This window comes from Emydura macquarii, unplaced genomic scaffold, assembly GCF_026122565.2.
Source record: "Emydura macquarii macquarii isolate MOO-44397 ecotype Brisbane River unplaced genomic scaffold, CSIRO-AGI_Emac_v2 contig_1043, whole genome shotgun sequence".
Lineage (NCBI taxonomy): Eukaryota > Metazoa > Chordata > Testudines > Chelidae > Emydura > Emydura macquarii.
The window spans coordinates 3,360,700-3,375,877 of NW_027131180.1; the positions used below are offsets into that span (position 1 = coordinate 3,360,700).

The 15,178-nt window shown below is 44.9% G+C and overlaps 1 long non-coding RNA gene across 1 annotated transcript; it reads left to right on the plus strand.

Annotated features, from left to right (window-relative positions):
- Nucleotides 1–212: 212 nt before the first annotated feature.
- LOC137151063 (uncharacterized) lies at nucleotides 213–14,788 on the plus strand. Its single transcript, XR_010919153.1, has 3 exons — nucleotides 213–241; nucleotides 3,048–3,158; nucleotides 14,704–14,788. It is a non-coding gene; the product is annotated as an uncharacterized lncRNA (long non-coding RNA).
- The last annotated feature ends 390 nt before the right edge of the window (nucleotides 14,789–15,178 follow it).

Below are 15,178 nucleotides of genomic sequence, written 5' to 3' on the forward strand. Positions count from 1 at the left end.
ACTAAGCAGATAGCTATTTTGAGGCAGAAAAGCTTCTCTAGAAATGAGCTGCTGTAGGTCTGTTACAAAGCAGGAGTACATATATTGCCTCACTTCCTGGTTGCTGCTGCACCTGTGATGTCTTAAAGTATCTACAGCTGAGTTGCTGAGGCCCTAATGACAGATAATTGGAGGGAAACAGCTGACAGATTCTCTTTCTTCTTCTGGATCAAGTGGGAGAGAAGGAACTGCTGCTTGCCAGGTATGAGAGTTTTTATCTATACTATGAGTGAAAGAAGAAAAAAACTGAAGTAAGACTCCCATTTTCATTAGAAACCTCTTCTCCAAACTGAGGGTGCTAAGCTGAGCTGCAGACATGACACATTTATACAGGCCCCTCATTAACCCCTTAACTAGGAAAGTTACAAAAAGAAAAAAGCAAGAAAAGTGGTTTTCTTTCTGCTGTGGGGAAGGGCTGGGTAAAGAACACTACCGTGATACAGAATAGGAAAAAGAGGGAGTATTTTAGTACTTTTCATACCCCTCCTACTTCACATTCCTCAATACAAAGAGACAATTTCCAGTGAAGAGAGGGCCTTTAAAATTGAAAGAACATCCCCAGGTTCTTTGACCCAGATTTATAAAGTTATTTAAGTATCTAAACCCTAGACTTGGGCACCACTGTGATCTACAAAACCTCCTACTGCCTGTCCTATGCCAGAGCTGTGAACATTTCCAAGTCTTCCCAAGTGGTGTAAGTGGATGAGGGGGCTCTGGATGCCTAGAGAGAGACTGCCTACACCACAGAGTGATCCAAAGGGAGGCAGAGTAGTGTTTATCTTACTCCTAGGGCCCTAGTTGGTATATATACTCAGAGGCTGCCTACCAGATCAGGTTCTAATCAAAATCTGACTGGAGAAAGAGGAGGTATTACTCACACAATAGCTTTTAGCCCAGTGGTTCTCAGCTTAGATGGGGGAGAGAGCTAAGTTCAATTCCACCCCCTGCTTGAGGGGGGTTAAAGGTTTGAATAGGAGTTTTCCACCTCTCGGGAGAGTGCTTTAACTACTAAGATCTGGGACTTACTAATGTAGGGCTTCTTTAGTTTTTCGTGTTGAAGTTGTTCTACATGTGTATAAATAATTAGAGTGATAAGTGGAGGGGTATTGGCTGCTGTGTCTCTCACTGCTAAATCGGGTGCCTTCACCGCTGGGCTACATAGTCCCTCTCTCTTTTCCTTTGGATCATTGACTCTGAGTAGGTAGCCAAAGTGGAACAGGTTCAATAAAAGAGATTGAGGGAGCCCTATCTCAGACTATCCCATAGCCCAGTGGTACGAGCATTCACTTCAGAGGTACTAGACTGCTGCCTAAATCCTTTCTACCCATTAGACAAGAGGCAGGGGACTGAATGTGGATCTCCCACATCCCAGGTAAGTGCTCTAACCACTGGAATAAAAGTTATAAGATGGTAGCACCACCTCCTACTCTTCCAGCTGTTTTGTGTGGAGTGAGGTAGTCGCCTAACTCATTCTTAGAAGAGATGCCTTAGGTGCCTAAGCCAGCTGACTCAGGAGAGGGGTTCCTGGTTGTGTATCACAACCAGAGAGAGGCACCTCCCTGCAGCTTGGACTTAGGGGTTGTGATGTTTTGGGGTTCACCCAGTCTAGTAAGTGGCTCGGTCACTATCTGCCTTGTAACCCTGTGTGTGTTGTGGTTATGCAGTCAAGAGTTCTGACCCAAACAGCCTGCCAGCAGCCCACAAGCCTCACCCCGCCTTTACCTAACCTGGTTATTCCTTGCAGGCTGATCTTAACACCCTTCCAGCCCTGAATTTGCCCTAAAAATGTCCACTGCAGGGACCAATCTTTCTCACTGGACCCTCACAGAGAAAGTTAGCTTGCTGCCTCTACAGAGACAGTTTGCGCCAACTCCATGGGTTGCCCTGGGGCTAGAGCACCCAACGGAAAAAAATGGGGGGTGCTTATCACCCACCAGGGATGGCGGTTCCTACCCACCAGCTAATGGACTGTCGATCATTTGATCATCACGGGGTGGCACTGTCCGGAGGTCAGGGCCAGCCCTGATCGTGGCCCTGCCTATGCCCCGCCTTTTCCCGCCAGCTCTGCCTCTCCCCCCAGGCGTCCCTCCCACTGACATCCACCAGTGGTGAAAGGAGGAGTCAGCGCCTAATCTTTCAGCACACACTTTACTGAGCTTACACAGTACTGATGATGTATAATGAAAGCAGAATGAGTTTATTAACACAAGAGCATGGATTAAGTGATACCAAATATATGAGATGAAGGTGGAGATGGTTACAAGCAAATAAAAGTGAAAACATGCATCTAAAAGTCTAAAACTTAATCTAGGAAGATACAGTCTTTGTTCAAGATGGTTTCTCTCACCCCTAGTCTCCTTTCCAGCATTTACTGACCCACTGGACCAGGACCCATCACAGAGATGGAATGTCTTGGTTTTATTGTCTCCAAGAAGATAAAGTAGGAGTCTCTCTTTCTTCCTTGTATTCCCAAAGGGGCTGTCTTTGCCTTGCGGGTCAGGAAGGCCTCTGAGAATTCAGTCTCCTGTTAATAGGGAGCAGGAACCATGTTAATTTTCTGTCTCTAGAGTTCAAGATCAGGATGACCCCTGCCAGTTTAGCTCAATGGCTTTGTTTACCGCTAATATGTAAATTGAAGTAAACCCACATTTCTTTGCGTAGGACAGCCTTGTTTACCACCTTTACCTAGGCTAGGCTGTCTGGTCTTACACATGTTCTAGTAACATCATACAGAGGGAATTCATAACTTCACATGTAATGTTAACACATGGATTTTCCAATATTATTAATAACCAGCGGGTTATTAGCTTTCATATGATATCTCGCCAGACTTATTTTGAACAAATACTATTGCAGTGTGAATACAGGGATGCCAGGGTCACAGGCATCTGTCTCTGTGGGACAGGTAGGGCTTAGGACCCACCAATCTTGTCACAATGCATAAGTGCTTTTGAGGATCTGGGCCTTGGTGAGTGGAAGAATTAAAGCTCTCATCTTGTCTGCTTCAGAGTTTCAGATGCAGAGATACTTAAGCAAATAAAAACTGGAGATGGCAAGAAAACCCTGTAGAACATGCAGTCCTGTGAGACCCTTCTCCTCTCAGACAGTCAGCAGCTAAGGTCACAAAATGATCCGCCTCTTACTCTGTCATAAAGCCAAAAATAGTTTTTAATTGTGGCCAAATAAATTTGATTCTGAGCCAAGAGCTTGTAAACAAAGTTTTAGCTTGGAAGGACCTTTTTTAAAGTTGAAGTTCAAATGCCTGAAAATTGCATTTTATAAACACAAACACTGTGAGATCATTAGCTATACCAGCTACATAAACAAGTCCCCATTTTATATGGTACCTGAAGGATCTCCAAGTGCTTCACAAACTACAGGCCAAATTCTGTTTGGCACTTGCAAATCAGAATAACAGACCCCCATGTCCCACACAAACAAAAGCAATATTAAAGTGTACTAATATGCTGGCCAAGAGCAGTCCATCCAGAGGCTCCCCATTCCCACTAAGTGTATGACTGACCGGCCTGGGGGGAGGCGTCGAGTGGCTGGGGGAGGGTTGGAGCAAAAGGCTTTGCATAGAGAGTGTTGCTGGGTCAGGGAGCAGATATGAATTATCCATAGATCACTCCATAATGCCTTTTCGACCCGCCTCATGGTTTCTTCTCATCCCCTTACACAAGGACCAATCTATGTTCTCCAAGTACATCTTCCATCACTTGAATGATAAGCGCAAGGGGAGCAGGGAATACCCTCAGGGCCGGCCCGAGCCATTCTTGTGCCCCGGGCAGACATTATAATTGTGTCGGGTTCAGGACGTGGCTCCGCTGCTGCTGTGCATCCCTGATAGGCCGACATAGGCATGCACAGCACATTTGATTAGGGTGTGCACATGTCCTACCCTCTGCCATAAAAAGTACCAGCATCCTGATGATCTGTGGCAACTCTCATCACGCGCCAGGTCCTTCCCCACCACCGAAAAAACTGACAGCGTCCTTATTTTCGGTGGCAGCTCACACCACGTCATTCCCTGCCACCGGAAAAACTTCCGCCAGTATCTCGAGCCCTACACCTATGTAAGCTGGCCAGTCATTTTGGTGCCCCATACAATCAGGTGTCCCGGGCTCTTGCCCAGTCAGACCATAGCTTGGGCCGGCACTGGATACCCTGATATTGTAAGAGGTTGTTTTCTGCCCATGATTGAAATATACAGAGCAGGGAAAGAGGCAGCTGTTTGCTTCAAAGATGTTGCAGCAGCAGCACAGTGTCCTTTAGTATCTGGATACAGAAGAAAAGGTTCTTTCTGCTCAAAAAAGCTTGGCCCAGGTGCTTGGAGCGGCAGCTTCTCAGCACAAACTAGAATTTTGCCCCTGGTGTAAATAAGTGATTAGAGAAATAGCTGGGACTTGGGAGACTCAGGTTCAATAGGCTGCTTCACCACCTTGGGCAAGTCATTTAGGCCCAAATCCCCAATGGGGCATAGGTGTTGCAATGCGTAACCACCCAGGGGAATCCACAGACCCTGGGCCAGGTGCGCAGGGTCCCTACACAATGAAAGGGGAGAGGTAGGTGCCTCACAATGGGATCCACAAAAGCCAGCCAGCAGAGTGGGGAGCTGCCTAAGCTATGCAATAGGAAATGCTGAGGAGAGGCTGGGGTGTCCTAAGCCCCATTCTTCTCAGGGAGTTAGTTGCCTAAGTATGGGCTGGAGGAAGGTGCCTATTTCTGCTTGCGATCCATAACTGGGAAGCCTTTCCTCAAGTCCGGCATCTAAGCTGTTGCTTGCAAAACTGGTGGTGCACACACCTAACTCCATGTCGGAGGGAGGGGAAGGAGGCACCCTCTGTTCTAACCTTCCCCACTTTGCCTGATGTGGAAAAGGGATTTAACAGAGGTCTCCCATCTCTCAGCCCTAGCCTCCTGTCGATCGATACTGTTCCACTGTGGATAAATAATTAAATATGAGAGAGAGAGAGAGAGAGAATGACTCTCTAGCCCGGTGGTGAGGACACCCACCTTTTCCACTCCCGAGGGCTGTTTTGTGTGGTGTTAGGAGTGCTTTGAGAACACCTGCCTACCAGAATGGGCCCTGCAAGTGAGATAGGTGGGGGAATGTCTAGTTTCACCTGGTTTGAGGATCCCACTGAGGCCTACGTGTGAGGTAGGTGCCCGGGTGCCTGCCAGTGGCGTACTGTGGGTCTCTGGCACGCGGGGGCCAAGCCTGCATTTGTGCCCTTCTTCAGGCCTCACGCGCCCCCTCCCCCGTGTAGGGCAAGAGGGGTCCCAGGCTCTCATCAGCAGGTGCTGCCCCCCAGCTGCCACAGGGAGGGGGGTCTGTACCTGCGGAGGGGGGCAAGTCACTTACCTCCTCCTGTGCGGGGGACTTTCTGGCGCTCATTGCGGCAACAGAGCCTGGCTCTGGTCGGCCTCCGCCACCCCCGCACCTCTCTCACTCCCCCCTGTGTGGAGCCCGCCTCTCCTGCTCCAGCCCCATAGGCCGGCGCTGGCTTGGGCACATTGTTCTCGCCCCCCGGGCCAGGGAGTAGTGGGAGGTGGGGGGGGAGCTCCTCCTGGTCAGCCATAGCTCCCCGCCTGCCCCTAGGCACCGTCCAGCCACCCCTCATAGCCTCCTATGCTTCCCTCCCCCTGTGCATCGTGAAGGGCCAGCCCAGTGCTCCCTGCCAGGCTGGCACCTGGGGCCTGGCCCTCCCCGTCCCCTCCCTCAGTATGCCACTGGTGCCTGCCTAACATAGCAGTGCACATGCCCAAAGGAAGAAATATAGGGAAATTTAATGGTGGAAATATAGGCACTGAAGGATCTAAGGTTTCTCCAGGGTGAGGTAGCAGTTTAGCAGGGGTTTTGAACCTCTCACTGGCATCTACATTTTGTACTTAGGCGCCTAAAGTGGGAATGAGTTATCTACATCCTTTTGTGCATCTGGGCCTCAGTTCCCTATCTGTAAAATGGGAAAATAGTATCTCAGAGAGTGTGATGAGGATAACTACATGATAGTAAACATGTATAAAAGGGTAAACTTAGCTTTGCCTGTAGCTGCTATCTCTATATAGATGACATGAACCCACCATTAGAATGGAACATGGCAGCTGTTTTAACAGGTCGGAGCAACTTTACCCAACAGCTAAGGACAGAACACAAGGAAGAATAGCCCTTCCAGCTGAAATGGCAAAGTGAATTTAGGTAGCTAGGCCCAGATCCACAAAGGGACTTGGGCATTATGATGCTGAGCAGCACAGCACCTTGAAAATCACAGTAACAGCACAGATCCACAGAGCCTGAGTTAAGTGCCCAGACTCCCTATACAATAAATGGGGAGAGATAGGCACCTTAGATGGTGATCCACAAAGCCAGCATGGTAGGCAGGAAGCCACATATGCTAGCCAATGGGGAGATGCTGAAGAGAGAGAGGTGTGTGCTAACACCCCCTCCCCCCCCTGTTTTTAAGAGATAGGGCCTAAGTCTGGGCTGCAGAGAGGTACAAATCCCTGCTAGCAATCCATGAACTGGGGGAAGATAGACTCTTGGCCATCAAAGTCATGTAAGTGGGTAGGCATTCGCAGAGGGGGAGGAGAGGGACGACCTCCCTCATAACCTTCAGACCAGTGGATAGGTACTCTCACAGGGTGTGAGACCTCTTGTTTGAGGCCCTCTTCCTTCTGAGTAGGAGAATGGATTTGAACAGGTTTTGGTCACTGTGATGGAGTTCAGTTCATGCAATCTAGACCAGTAAGAGGTTGTGTCATCACTTGTGCTGCAACCCTGGGTGCCTCACACTGCTTTGCTGTTGTAGCTCCTAGCCTGGGATGCTTACAACCAGCCAACGAGCATGCAGGTCATACTCTGAAGTGTCTGTGTACTAGACAGCCCTGGTTCATCAACTCTGATGCCAGCAGCCTGTCTACAACCCCACAGCTCCACTCTGGCTTCCACCAGCCTTGGTAACAACCAGCAAGGTGATCCCAACATGCTCCCAGTCCTGAATTTTCCCAAAACCATGTGCTCTGCAATGTTCACCCTTCTCCTGCATAGGTCAGAGAAATGTTGAAGTCTGTTTGTTCCTTTAAGGACACAAAACCCACCAATTTGCATATTAACTGTAGTTAACGTTCACTTTAATTCAAACACAGCCTTGGTGGTTTAGATTAATAGTAAAACAAATGTATTAACAATAGGACATAGGTTAAGTGATGCCGAGTAAAAGGAATAAAGGAAGGGTTACAAGCAAATACAAGTGAAAACATGAATCTAAAAGTCTAAAATTTATTCTAGCAAGGTAAAATGTTTCTCTCATCAATCTTCCTTCTTCCCAGCCGTGGCTGACATTCCCTCAGTCAGGACTTTTCACAGAAGTACAAGATGCTAGGTTCCCTGGTCTCCCTAGGTGGAAGATCTCTGGCTAAACAGGTTTCTCACCTATATGCAGCTCCCAGAAACTTCAAACCCCTTTTTGGTCAAAGGACCCATCTTTCTCAGCATGCAATATCCCTGTTCCCTTGCGTCTGTCTAGTGATGGATGGCAAAGACAGCATCTGTTTTTCTTCCAAAGTTCAATTACTTTGTTTCAAGAGCCAGGAAGACCTCAGGCTGTTCTTCCCTTCCTGTGGGCTTCCCAACCCCCTGTATATAAATGCAGCTTCCATTGTTTTGAGTCCACCATCCTTACTTTACACAGGGAGACAGCTAGATAGCTGTGACATTCTTTTTCTGTCTGGGCAGATTGTACAGCGTAAGACCAATGAATATCCATAATTCCTTCTATAGTGTTAATACATACCATTCACAATGACATTAATCACCAGCATCATAGGCTTTCAAAGAAGACCTCACTCTACACACTCCGATAATACAGTGATATTATATACAATCAGTTGATTCAATTGCTTATCACTTGTGGTTCAGTCCCTTGTCTTTATAGACCAGTAAACCTTTGAAATGGATTATTCGACAAAGTAAATCCCAGACCAAGTTTCTCTCTCCTGCTAGGTGGTGATGCCATGCTATCTCTTCCTACGCTTATTAGGGTGAGGTTTGCCTCCACCCCTTGTGGCTTGATGGGTGTGTTTACGTGATATGTAAATATAGTCTCTTTGTCTTTCAACTTGCTTTGGAAGTAACTTTCAGGTGGGCAAAACACATTCCTTTATTTAGGGCAGACCTGTTTAAAACTCCCCCGGACATACCTGGTTTACACACATTTTAGTTATAATTTTAATATATTTCCATAACTATTAATATCCACCACGTACATACATCATGCAAGAATATTAATAGTCAGTGAGTTATTAGTTTTCAAGTGACACATCACAAGGCATATTTTGTATAAAGGTTGTTCCAATAGTGCATAGGATGTGAATGCCGGGGTGCTTAGTGTCACAGTCACCTATCTGGTGAGTGCCCAGATCACTAGGCTATGGAATATTCTGATGTGCATCTCTCTCAATCTCTCCAATTTAAGTAGTTCCACTTTCATTAAATATTAATTGGGCCACAGCTAGAGTTAGAATGACTCTATAGCGTAGTGGTTTAGGCACTTATCTGAGATGTGGTAGATCCCTGTTCAAATCCCATGCCCTTATGGGGAAGGGCTTGAAATGGGGGAGGTTCCCTCCATTGTGGGTTATTGTCCTAACCACTAGGCTAAAGATTACAAGGGAACGTGTCATCCTCTAGTTGTCTTGTGTGAACTTACCTGAGGGGCCTGATCCAATAGGCATTCTTTGAGCACAATGACAGGATCCAGCCCCCCGCACATGACTTAGGCAGCTGAATACCTATCTTTCCCAGTTTGTAAATCACTCTGGGGCTTACCTGGGATATAGGTGCCCAGGTACCTAGAGGCAGCAGTGAGCAGAGTCAAAAATCTAGGCACCAAGTGAGTTGAGGAGTCTACAGCATTAGAAGCAGTCGAATGGGAGTTTTGAGGTTCAAGGTGCCCAAAAATGGAACTTAGGCACCTAAGTACCTGTGTGGACTGCACCCCTAGAATATAAAATTACTTGTTTACCCAGAATGCCTCTTGCAGTACAGAGCCCTGTGACACTATGCTAGGGGTCTGAATGTGGATTAAGTACTGATGCAATGAGAAGAGTGCCATAAAGTAGCACAATTTCTAGTAGCAGGTCCCCCGGTCTCAGGTCTGACCCGTCCGTGCCTAGGGTAGCCACCTGAAAATGCCAAGGTCAGGGCAGGCTGCAAAAGGAGAGCAGATTCTCCCAGCACTGGTGGGTGACACTGAAGTCAGACTTCCGAACCAGCCACAAACAGTGCTTCTGATTCCCCACACTGGTTATCAAGAAGCCAAAATAAATATACACAGCCCCCTTTACTGCATTTCAGTCTCTGACTCCCAATCAGCCACTAGGTCCAGTAAAGATACCAGTTATTTAAAACTCTGTGCTCTTTACCACAAAGGTTCCTCCTGACCCCAAAGGGTCAGCTACAGTACGAGATCAATATAAGTTTGGATCTTACCCAAAATACCATGCTGCCAGCCAATCCTTTAGTAACTAAAACTAAAGGTTTATTATAAAAAGAAAGAAACAAACTATAAGAGAAATGTTAAAGGATTAAAGCAATCAGATACACACAAATGATTTGAAAGTCCATATATATCAGGTTTCCAGTAGAACTGTGGAGTTTGCAGGCCTGTATAGTCCCTCTGGTGAATATCTAGTACCTGGATGGGTCTCAGTCCTTTGATTCATAGCTTCAGTTGTTGATGGGTTGATCCAGAGGTAGGTGATGACTGACTGAAGATGACTGAAGACAAAATGGATGTGGGGTGCAGCTGCCTTTTATGTCCCTTGGCCTTTGCCATGCTGCTTGTGGAAATTTACAGAAAAAAGATGGAGTCCAGGGTCACATAAACAAGTCCTGATGACTCATCAGATGTAGCCCTCACTTTTCCCCCTGGGCCCATTGTACCTGTGAGTTTCCTTAATGGGCCATTAAGCAGGTGATTGCTGCAGCCATCCTGTCTGGGGTGTTGCCCAGAAACACAGCACAAATTGAAATACAGATACATTAAACATATCCATAACTTCCTATTCAAATATGACACAGACACATAAACATTATTATCATACTTAGTAAATTGTAACCTTTTAAACAGTACCTAATATGGCATAGAATCATAGAATATTAGAGTTGGAAGGGACCTCAGGAGGTCATCTAGTCCAACCCCCTGCTCAAAGCAGGACTAACCTCAGCTGTATCATCCCAACCAGGGCTTTGTCAAGCCTCAGCTTAAAAACCTCTAAGGATGGAGATTCCACCACCTCCCTAGGTAACCTATTCCAGTGCTTCACCACCCTCCTAGTAAAAAACTTTTTCCTAATGTCCAACCTAGACCTCCCGCCCTGCAACTTGAGACCGTTGCTCCTTGTTCTGTCATCTGCCACCACTGAGAACAGCCTAGCCCCATCCTCCCTGGAACCCCCTTTCAGGTAGTTAAAGGCCGCTATCAAATCCCCCTCACTCTTCTCTTTTGCAGACTAAACAAGCTCAGTTCCCTCAGCCTCTCCTCATAAGTCCTGTGCTCCAGCCCCTAATCATTTTTGTTGCCCTCCGCTGCACTCTCTTCAACTTGTCCACATCCTTTTTGTAGTGGGGGGCCCAAAACTGGACACAATATTCTAAATGCGGCCTCACCAATGCCGAATAGAGGGGAATAATCACTTCCCGTGACCTGCTGGCAATGCCCCTCCTAATGCAGCCCAATATGCCATTAACCTTCTTGGCAAGCAGGGCACACTGCTGACTCATATCCAGCTTTTTATCCACCATTACCCCCAGGTCCCTTTCTGCAGAGCTGCTGCCCAGTTCGTCGGTCCCCAGTCTATAGCTGTGCATGGGATTCTTCCTTCCTAAGTGGAGGACTCTGCACTTATCTTTGTTGAACCTCATTAGATTTCTTTTGGCCCAATCCTCCAGTTTGTTTAGGTCACTCTGTATCCTATCCCTACCTTGCAGGGTATCTACCACTCCCCCCAGCTTAGTGTCATCCGCAAACTTGCTGAGGGTGCAATCTACCCCATCCTCCAGATCATTAATGATATCTCATATGAATTGTAATTTTGAAATATTGATGTTAAATAATATTACAAATGGTCTCTTTAATCCAGCCAGTGTCACACCAGGGTTGAGGAAAATTGCTTATCCAGCTCTTGACCAGGCTTAGCCCTTTATGAAAACTAACCAGCTCACAGTCCAGTGGTTAGAGTTAGTGCTGACACAATCCTAATTTTACTTCTTTTAATGGAACACTTTCTGTAGAAGAGGCGCTTGTGCTTGTTAATGTTAAATATTTTTTCTTCTCAGCTATATATCAAAATGTGGTCAGTAAACACATGTTTTAGAGGAAGTGCTCTCTTTCAAAACAAACAGTCTTAAATTCCATTACCCAAAACTTTATGCATGGCTTGTGCAGTTCTGCCAAAAGCTGAATTATGAAATTGTGGTCTCAGACAAATAGGCTCATGTGGATCGTTTCTTAAAATAAACTAATGTGCTCAAATATGTGTAAACAATAATTATTTTATTAGGTAAGTGGAGGATGAAAGACCAAGTAAGGATCCTTACTTTAATCTGGTAGATTGCATAAATCTGAAAGTCTTTTCCACTAGGTGGCAATAGAGTATAAAATCACACACAAACAGCTATACAGTAGATTTGTTTCTTAATAGGTAGATGGCATTAGTTTACTAACTGGCTCAGTCAAAAATACTGGAAGCAGATGATTTAATCTCTGTTTATTTCTAGGATACAATGGACCTGGTATTTGACACCTTGTTTGCTTGAGGAAACTTATTTTTTTATAGTGTACTTCCTAGAGAGGCAGAAATTGCCATAAAGCTAATTTCAAGTCTTTTCTACTTCCTAACAAATGCTTTTAAAAATCTGCTTTCTCTCTTTCTTGTCAGTGGACATGTTGTAGGAATTAGCGTATTGAACTGTGACTCAGGAGACCTCTATCTTGTGTCTGCCATAAATTTGCTGTGTGACTTTGGCTAAATCACCTAAGTTCTCTGCGCTTCAGTTTTCCCATCTCTTTAAAGAATTATACTTACCTATCTTGTAGTGGTAGAGTGGGAGTGGATTATTTGTGAAATGTTTTGAGATCCTTGGCTTAGAGAGATTGTATAGAAATCCAAAGTATTATTAAATTGTCTGGCACTTAAACTCAACACTCAGAAAGAGGAGTCATAATCACATCATGATATGTTTTATAGGATGGAAGATTGGTCTCTGAAAGTGGGACTTTGGGCTAAATGGGTCTTCTAAAAAATCATGGGAGACTCATAAAATAGAATATTGTCATCATGTCATAGGAGGAGTTCATTCAAATTGGTGCGGATCTGAAGCCCGTCATGTCAGGCCTGGTCTACACTTACCTGGAAATTCGGCGGCAGTCGATGGGAGTTACGCAAGCTACAGAGAGTAGCTGCGTAACTCCCATCGACTGCTGTACTTTCGTTCTGCGTGGTGTCTTCACTGCACTGCGCCGATGGGAACACAGTTCCCATCGACGCAGCGCTACTCCACTTGAGGGGGTGGTTTTACTAGGCCGACTTCCTGATCAATTGAGTGGGTCTTCACTGACCGCTCAATTGATCCAGAAAGATTGATCTGGTAGCAGTGACTTTGCTGCCATCAGTGTAGATATACCCTCAATTTAAAGCTGTCTGATGAAGCACAAGCCAAGCATGGTGATACATGAAAAGGTATTGAAGTGGGTGGGGAGCGTGGAGAGGGTGCTGTAGGGATCCATGTTAGGTCTGGTTTTATTGAACACCTTTGTCAGGGATCTGGCCTGGGAGATCATTTGAATTTTACTAAAAAAGTTTACCCCTCCCCCTCAAAGTTGCATGGCATGGGAAAAGTTAACAACCAGATTAAGTGCTCACTAATTTTGTGTCCTTGAGTTATTGGAAGCCAAATTTAAGCCACCTAAGATGTGGGTAGTTACACTGTGGTTAGTCTCTCTGGAAAGAAAGCAAGTCGGTCTGTTGAGGCAGCCTGTCTTTTTCTGGGAATGACACAGTGAAAGCAGGGAACTGTTCATCTTAGAGATACCCCGATCAGAAGGAAGCGAGTCACGTGTCTCTGCCCAAGAAAGGCAATGGTGAGGGAGCTGAAAGCCTGAGAATGGGGTGCTCCTGCTGCTGAACCACGAAGGGGGAATCCAGGTACAGTTGTCCTGAACGGTGACACTTAGGACCCACAGCGCTCTTTGGACAAAAGCTATTCTGCAAGATGATGCTTGAAAGTTTCTGACTCCATCTTCCCCCAGATAAGTGGGGTTGCTGTTGGTTAGTGAGGGCCACTTGGTGAGCGGGAAAATCTGTGAGAAATGCTGGCCGCAATCCCACAGTGTCCTCCTCGAGATGCCCTAGTGATCAGAAAGAAGTAAATGAACACAAGGAACATAAATGCATCCTTAATAGTAGTGAGGTATGATACAGAGATGGAACTTTGGGCAAAATCCCCAAATTCCGAGAGAGTAACACTTTGGAAATATCATTCATAACTCAGGAGGAAGGTTAGAAGTATCACAGATGGTATTTAACTGAGCTCAGGTAAGCACACTGGGTAAAATCTGCCCACTCCATGGGCCGTGGAAGTGAAAGATGGCAGAAGAATATCAATCCATGGAAAAACAAGTGCATATCAATGCTATCAGCTCACTAACAATGAATGTTAACAAGCGCAAAGCTGGAATGGAATTACACGTTGCATCCATCGTACAGCCAACTGAGTTCATCACAGCTAATGTTATTACAGTGAATACCAAATGAATTAATAATGATTCACCACTTAATTTCCTCTTCACACCCCCTCCACCTTTTCTTTCGCTTTAACAAACTGGGCTAGAGCCAACTGCAATGACAGTTTAGTAGTGACTTTAAGCACCATGTATGCTGCTATTGTGGCAATTTAAATTGCCACTTTCTATTAAAAGGTCTAACTCCAAACAGTTTTAGCTGAAAGCATGCTGCATTGACAGTGCAATTAAACAAAGAAACTCTTTTCTTGGGATGTCAGTGCAACCACATTTTAAATAAGGGTTCAACCGCACCTCGCTAATTTAAACTACAGTATAGCTTTCGACTGAAGAATAATACCTGATTTGGGTCTTTTTTTTTTTTTTTCATCCCGTGTGACAGTTTCAATTATCATTGTAACAGACTTCAAGCAGTGAACGTGCCAAGGGGATCTAGCAGTCTTTGAAAGCCCCCTTTCTTTCACTACAAACGTAAATAACGAAAATTATTTTTTCTCAATATTCATAGAATCATAGAAGATTAGAGTTGGAAGGGACCTCAGGAGGTCATCTAGTCCAACCCTCTGCTCAAAGCAGGACTAACCTCAGCTAAATCATATTTACCTGTAAATAGATATTTTCCCTATTCAATAGCTCTTCCTAATTGTAGTCTCCCTTGCCCACAGAACAATTCATAACAACAATTTTTTTTGGCATATATTTCATTTTTATCTGTAGTTCTATGTATTGACTTTGAAATTTTAGAAATATGCCACATATGGTACAGAATATGTATTTTAATAATAATAATAATATTTTACACATTTGGAGTACTTTTGAACTAATGATCTTATAATGTTTTACAATGAGTATTATTTTATAGATGGAGCTACAGAGATTAAGCAAGAATTCAAAGGTTACCCATCTAACCAGTGTCAAAGTGGAGAACAGAATCTAGGATTCCTGACTCCCACTTCCCTGCTCTAACAAACTTACTGTACTTAAGTCCTCCTGTTAAAATCAGGGAAGAATTTTCACATGTTTTGATGTATAAAGGGTATGTTTAACATCTTAAATGATATATAGAATATTAATATTACACATGACAATAAGAATAACATGTTTTATCAGCCTGGTTTATTTCCCTCATTCCTATCACACAAACAGTGTGCAAAATATAGACTTTTTTCTTAGATAGATACTAGATATCAGTAGGAATAACACAATTACAGTCTTTGGTGTTGGTGCCTTAAATTAGAATTGAAGAATATTTGAACAGCGGTAATGGTGGGTATTTTATTTTAATGGCCTTTAAGCTTTGCCAGTATATCTGAGAGTCCCTTATGTCATGTCCAATA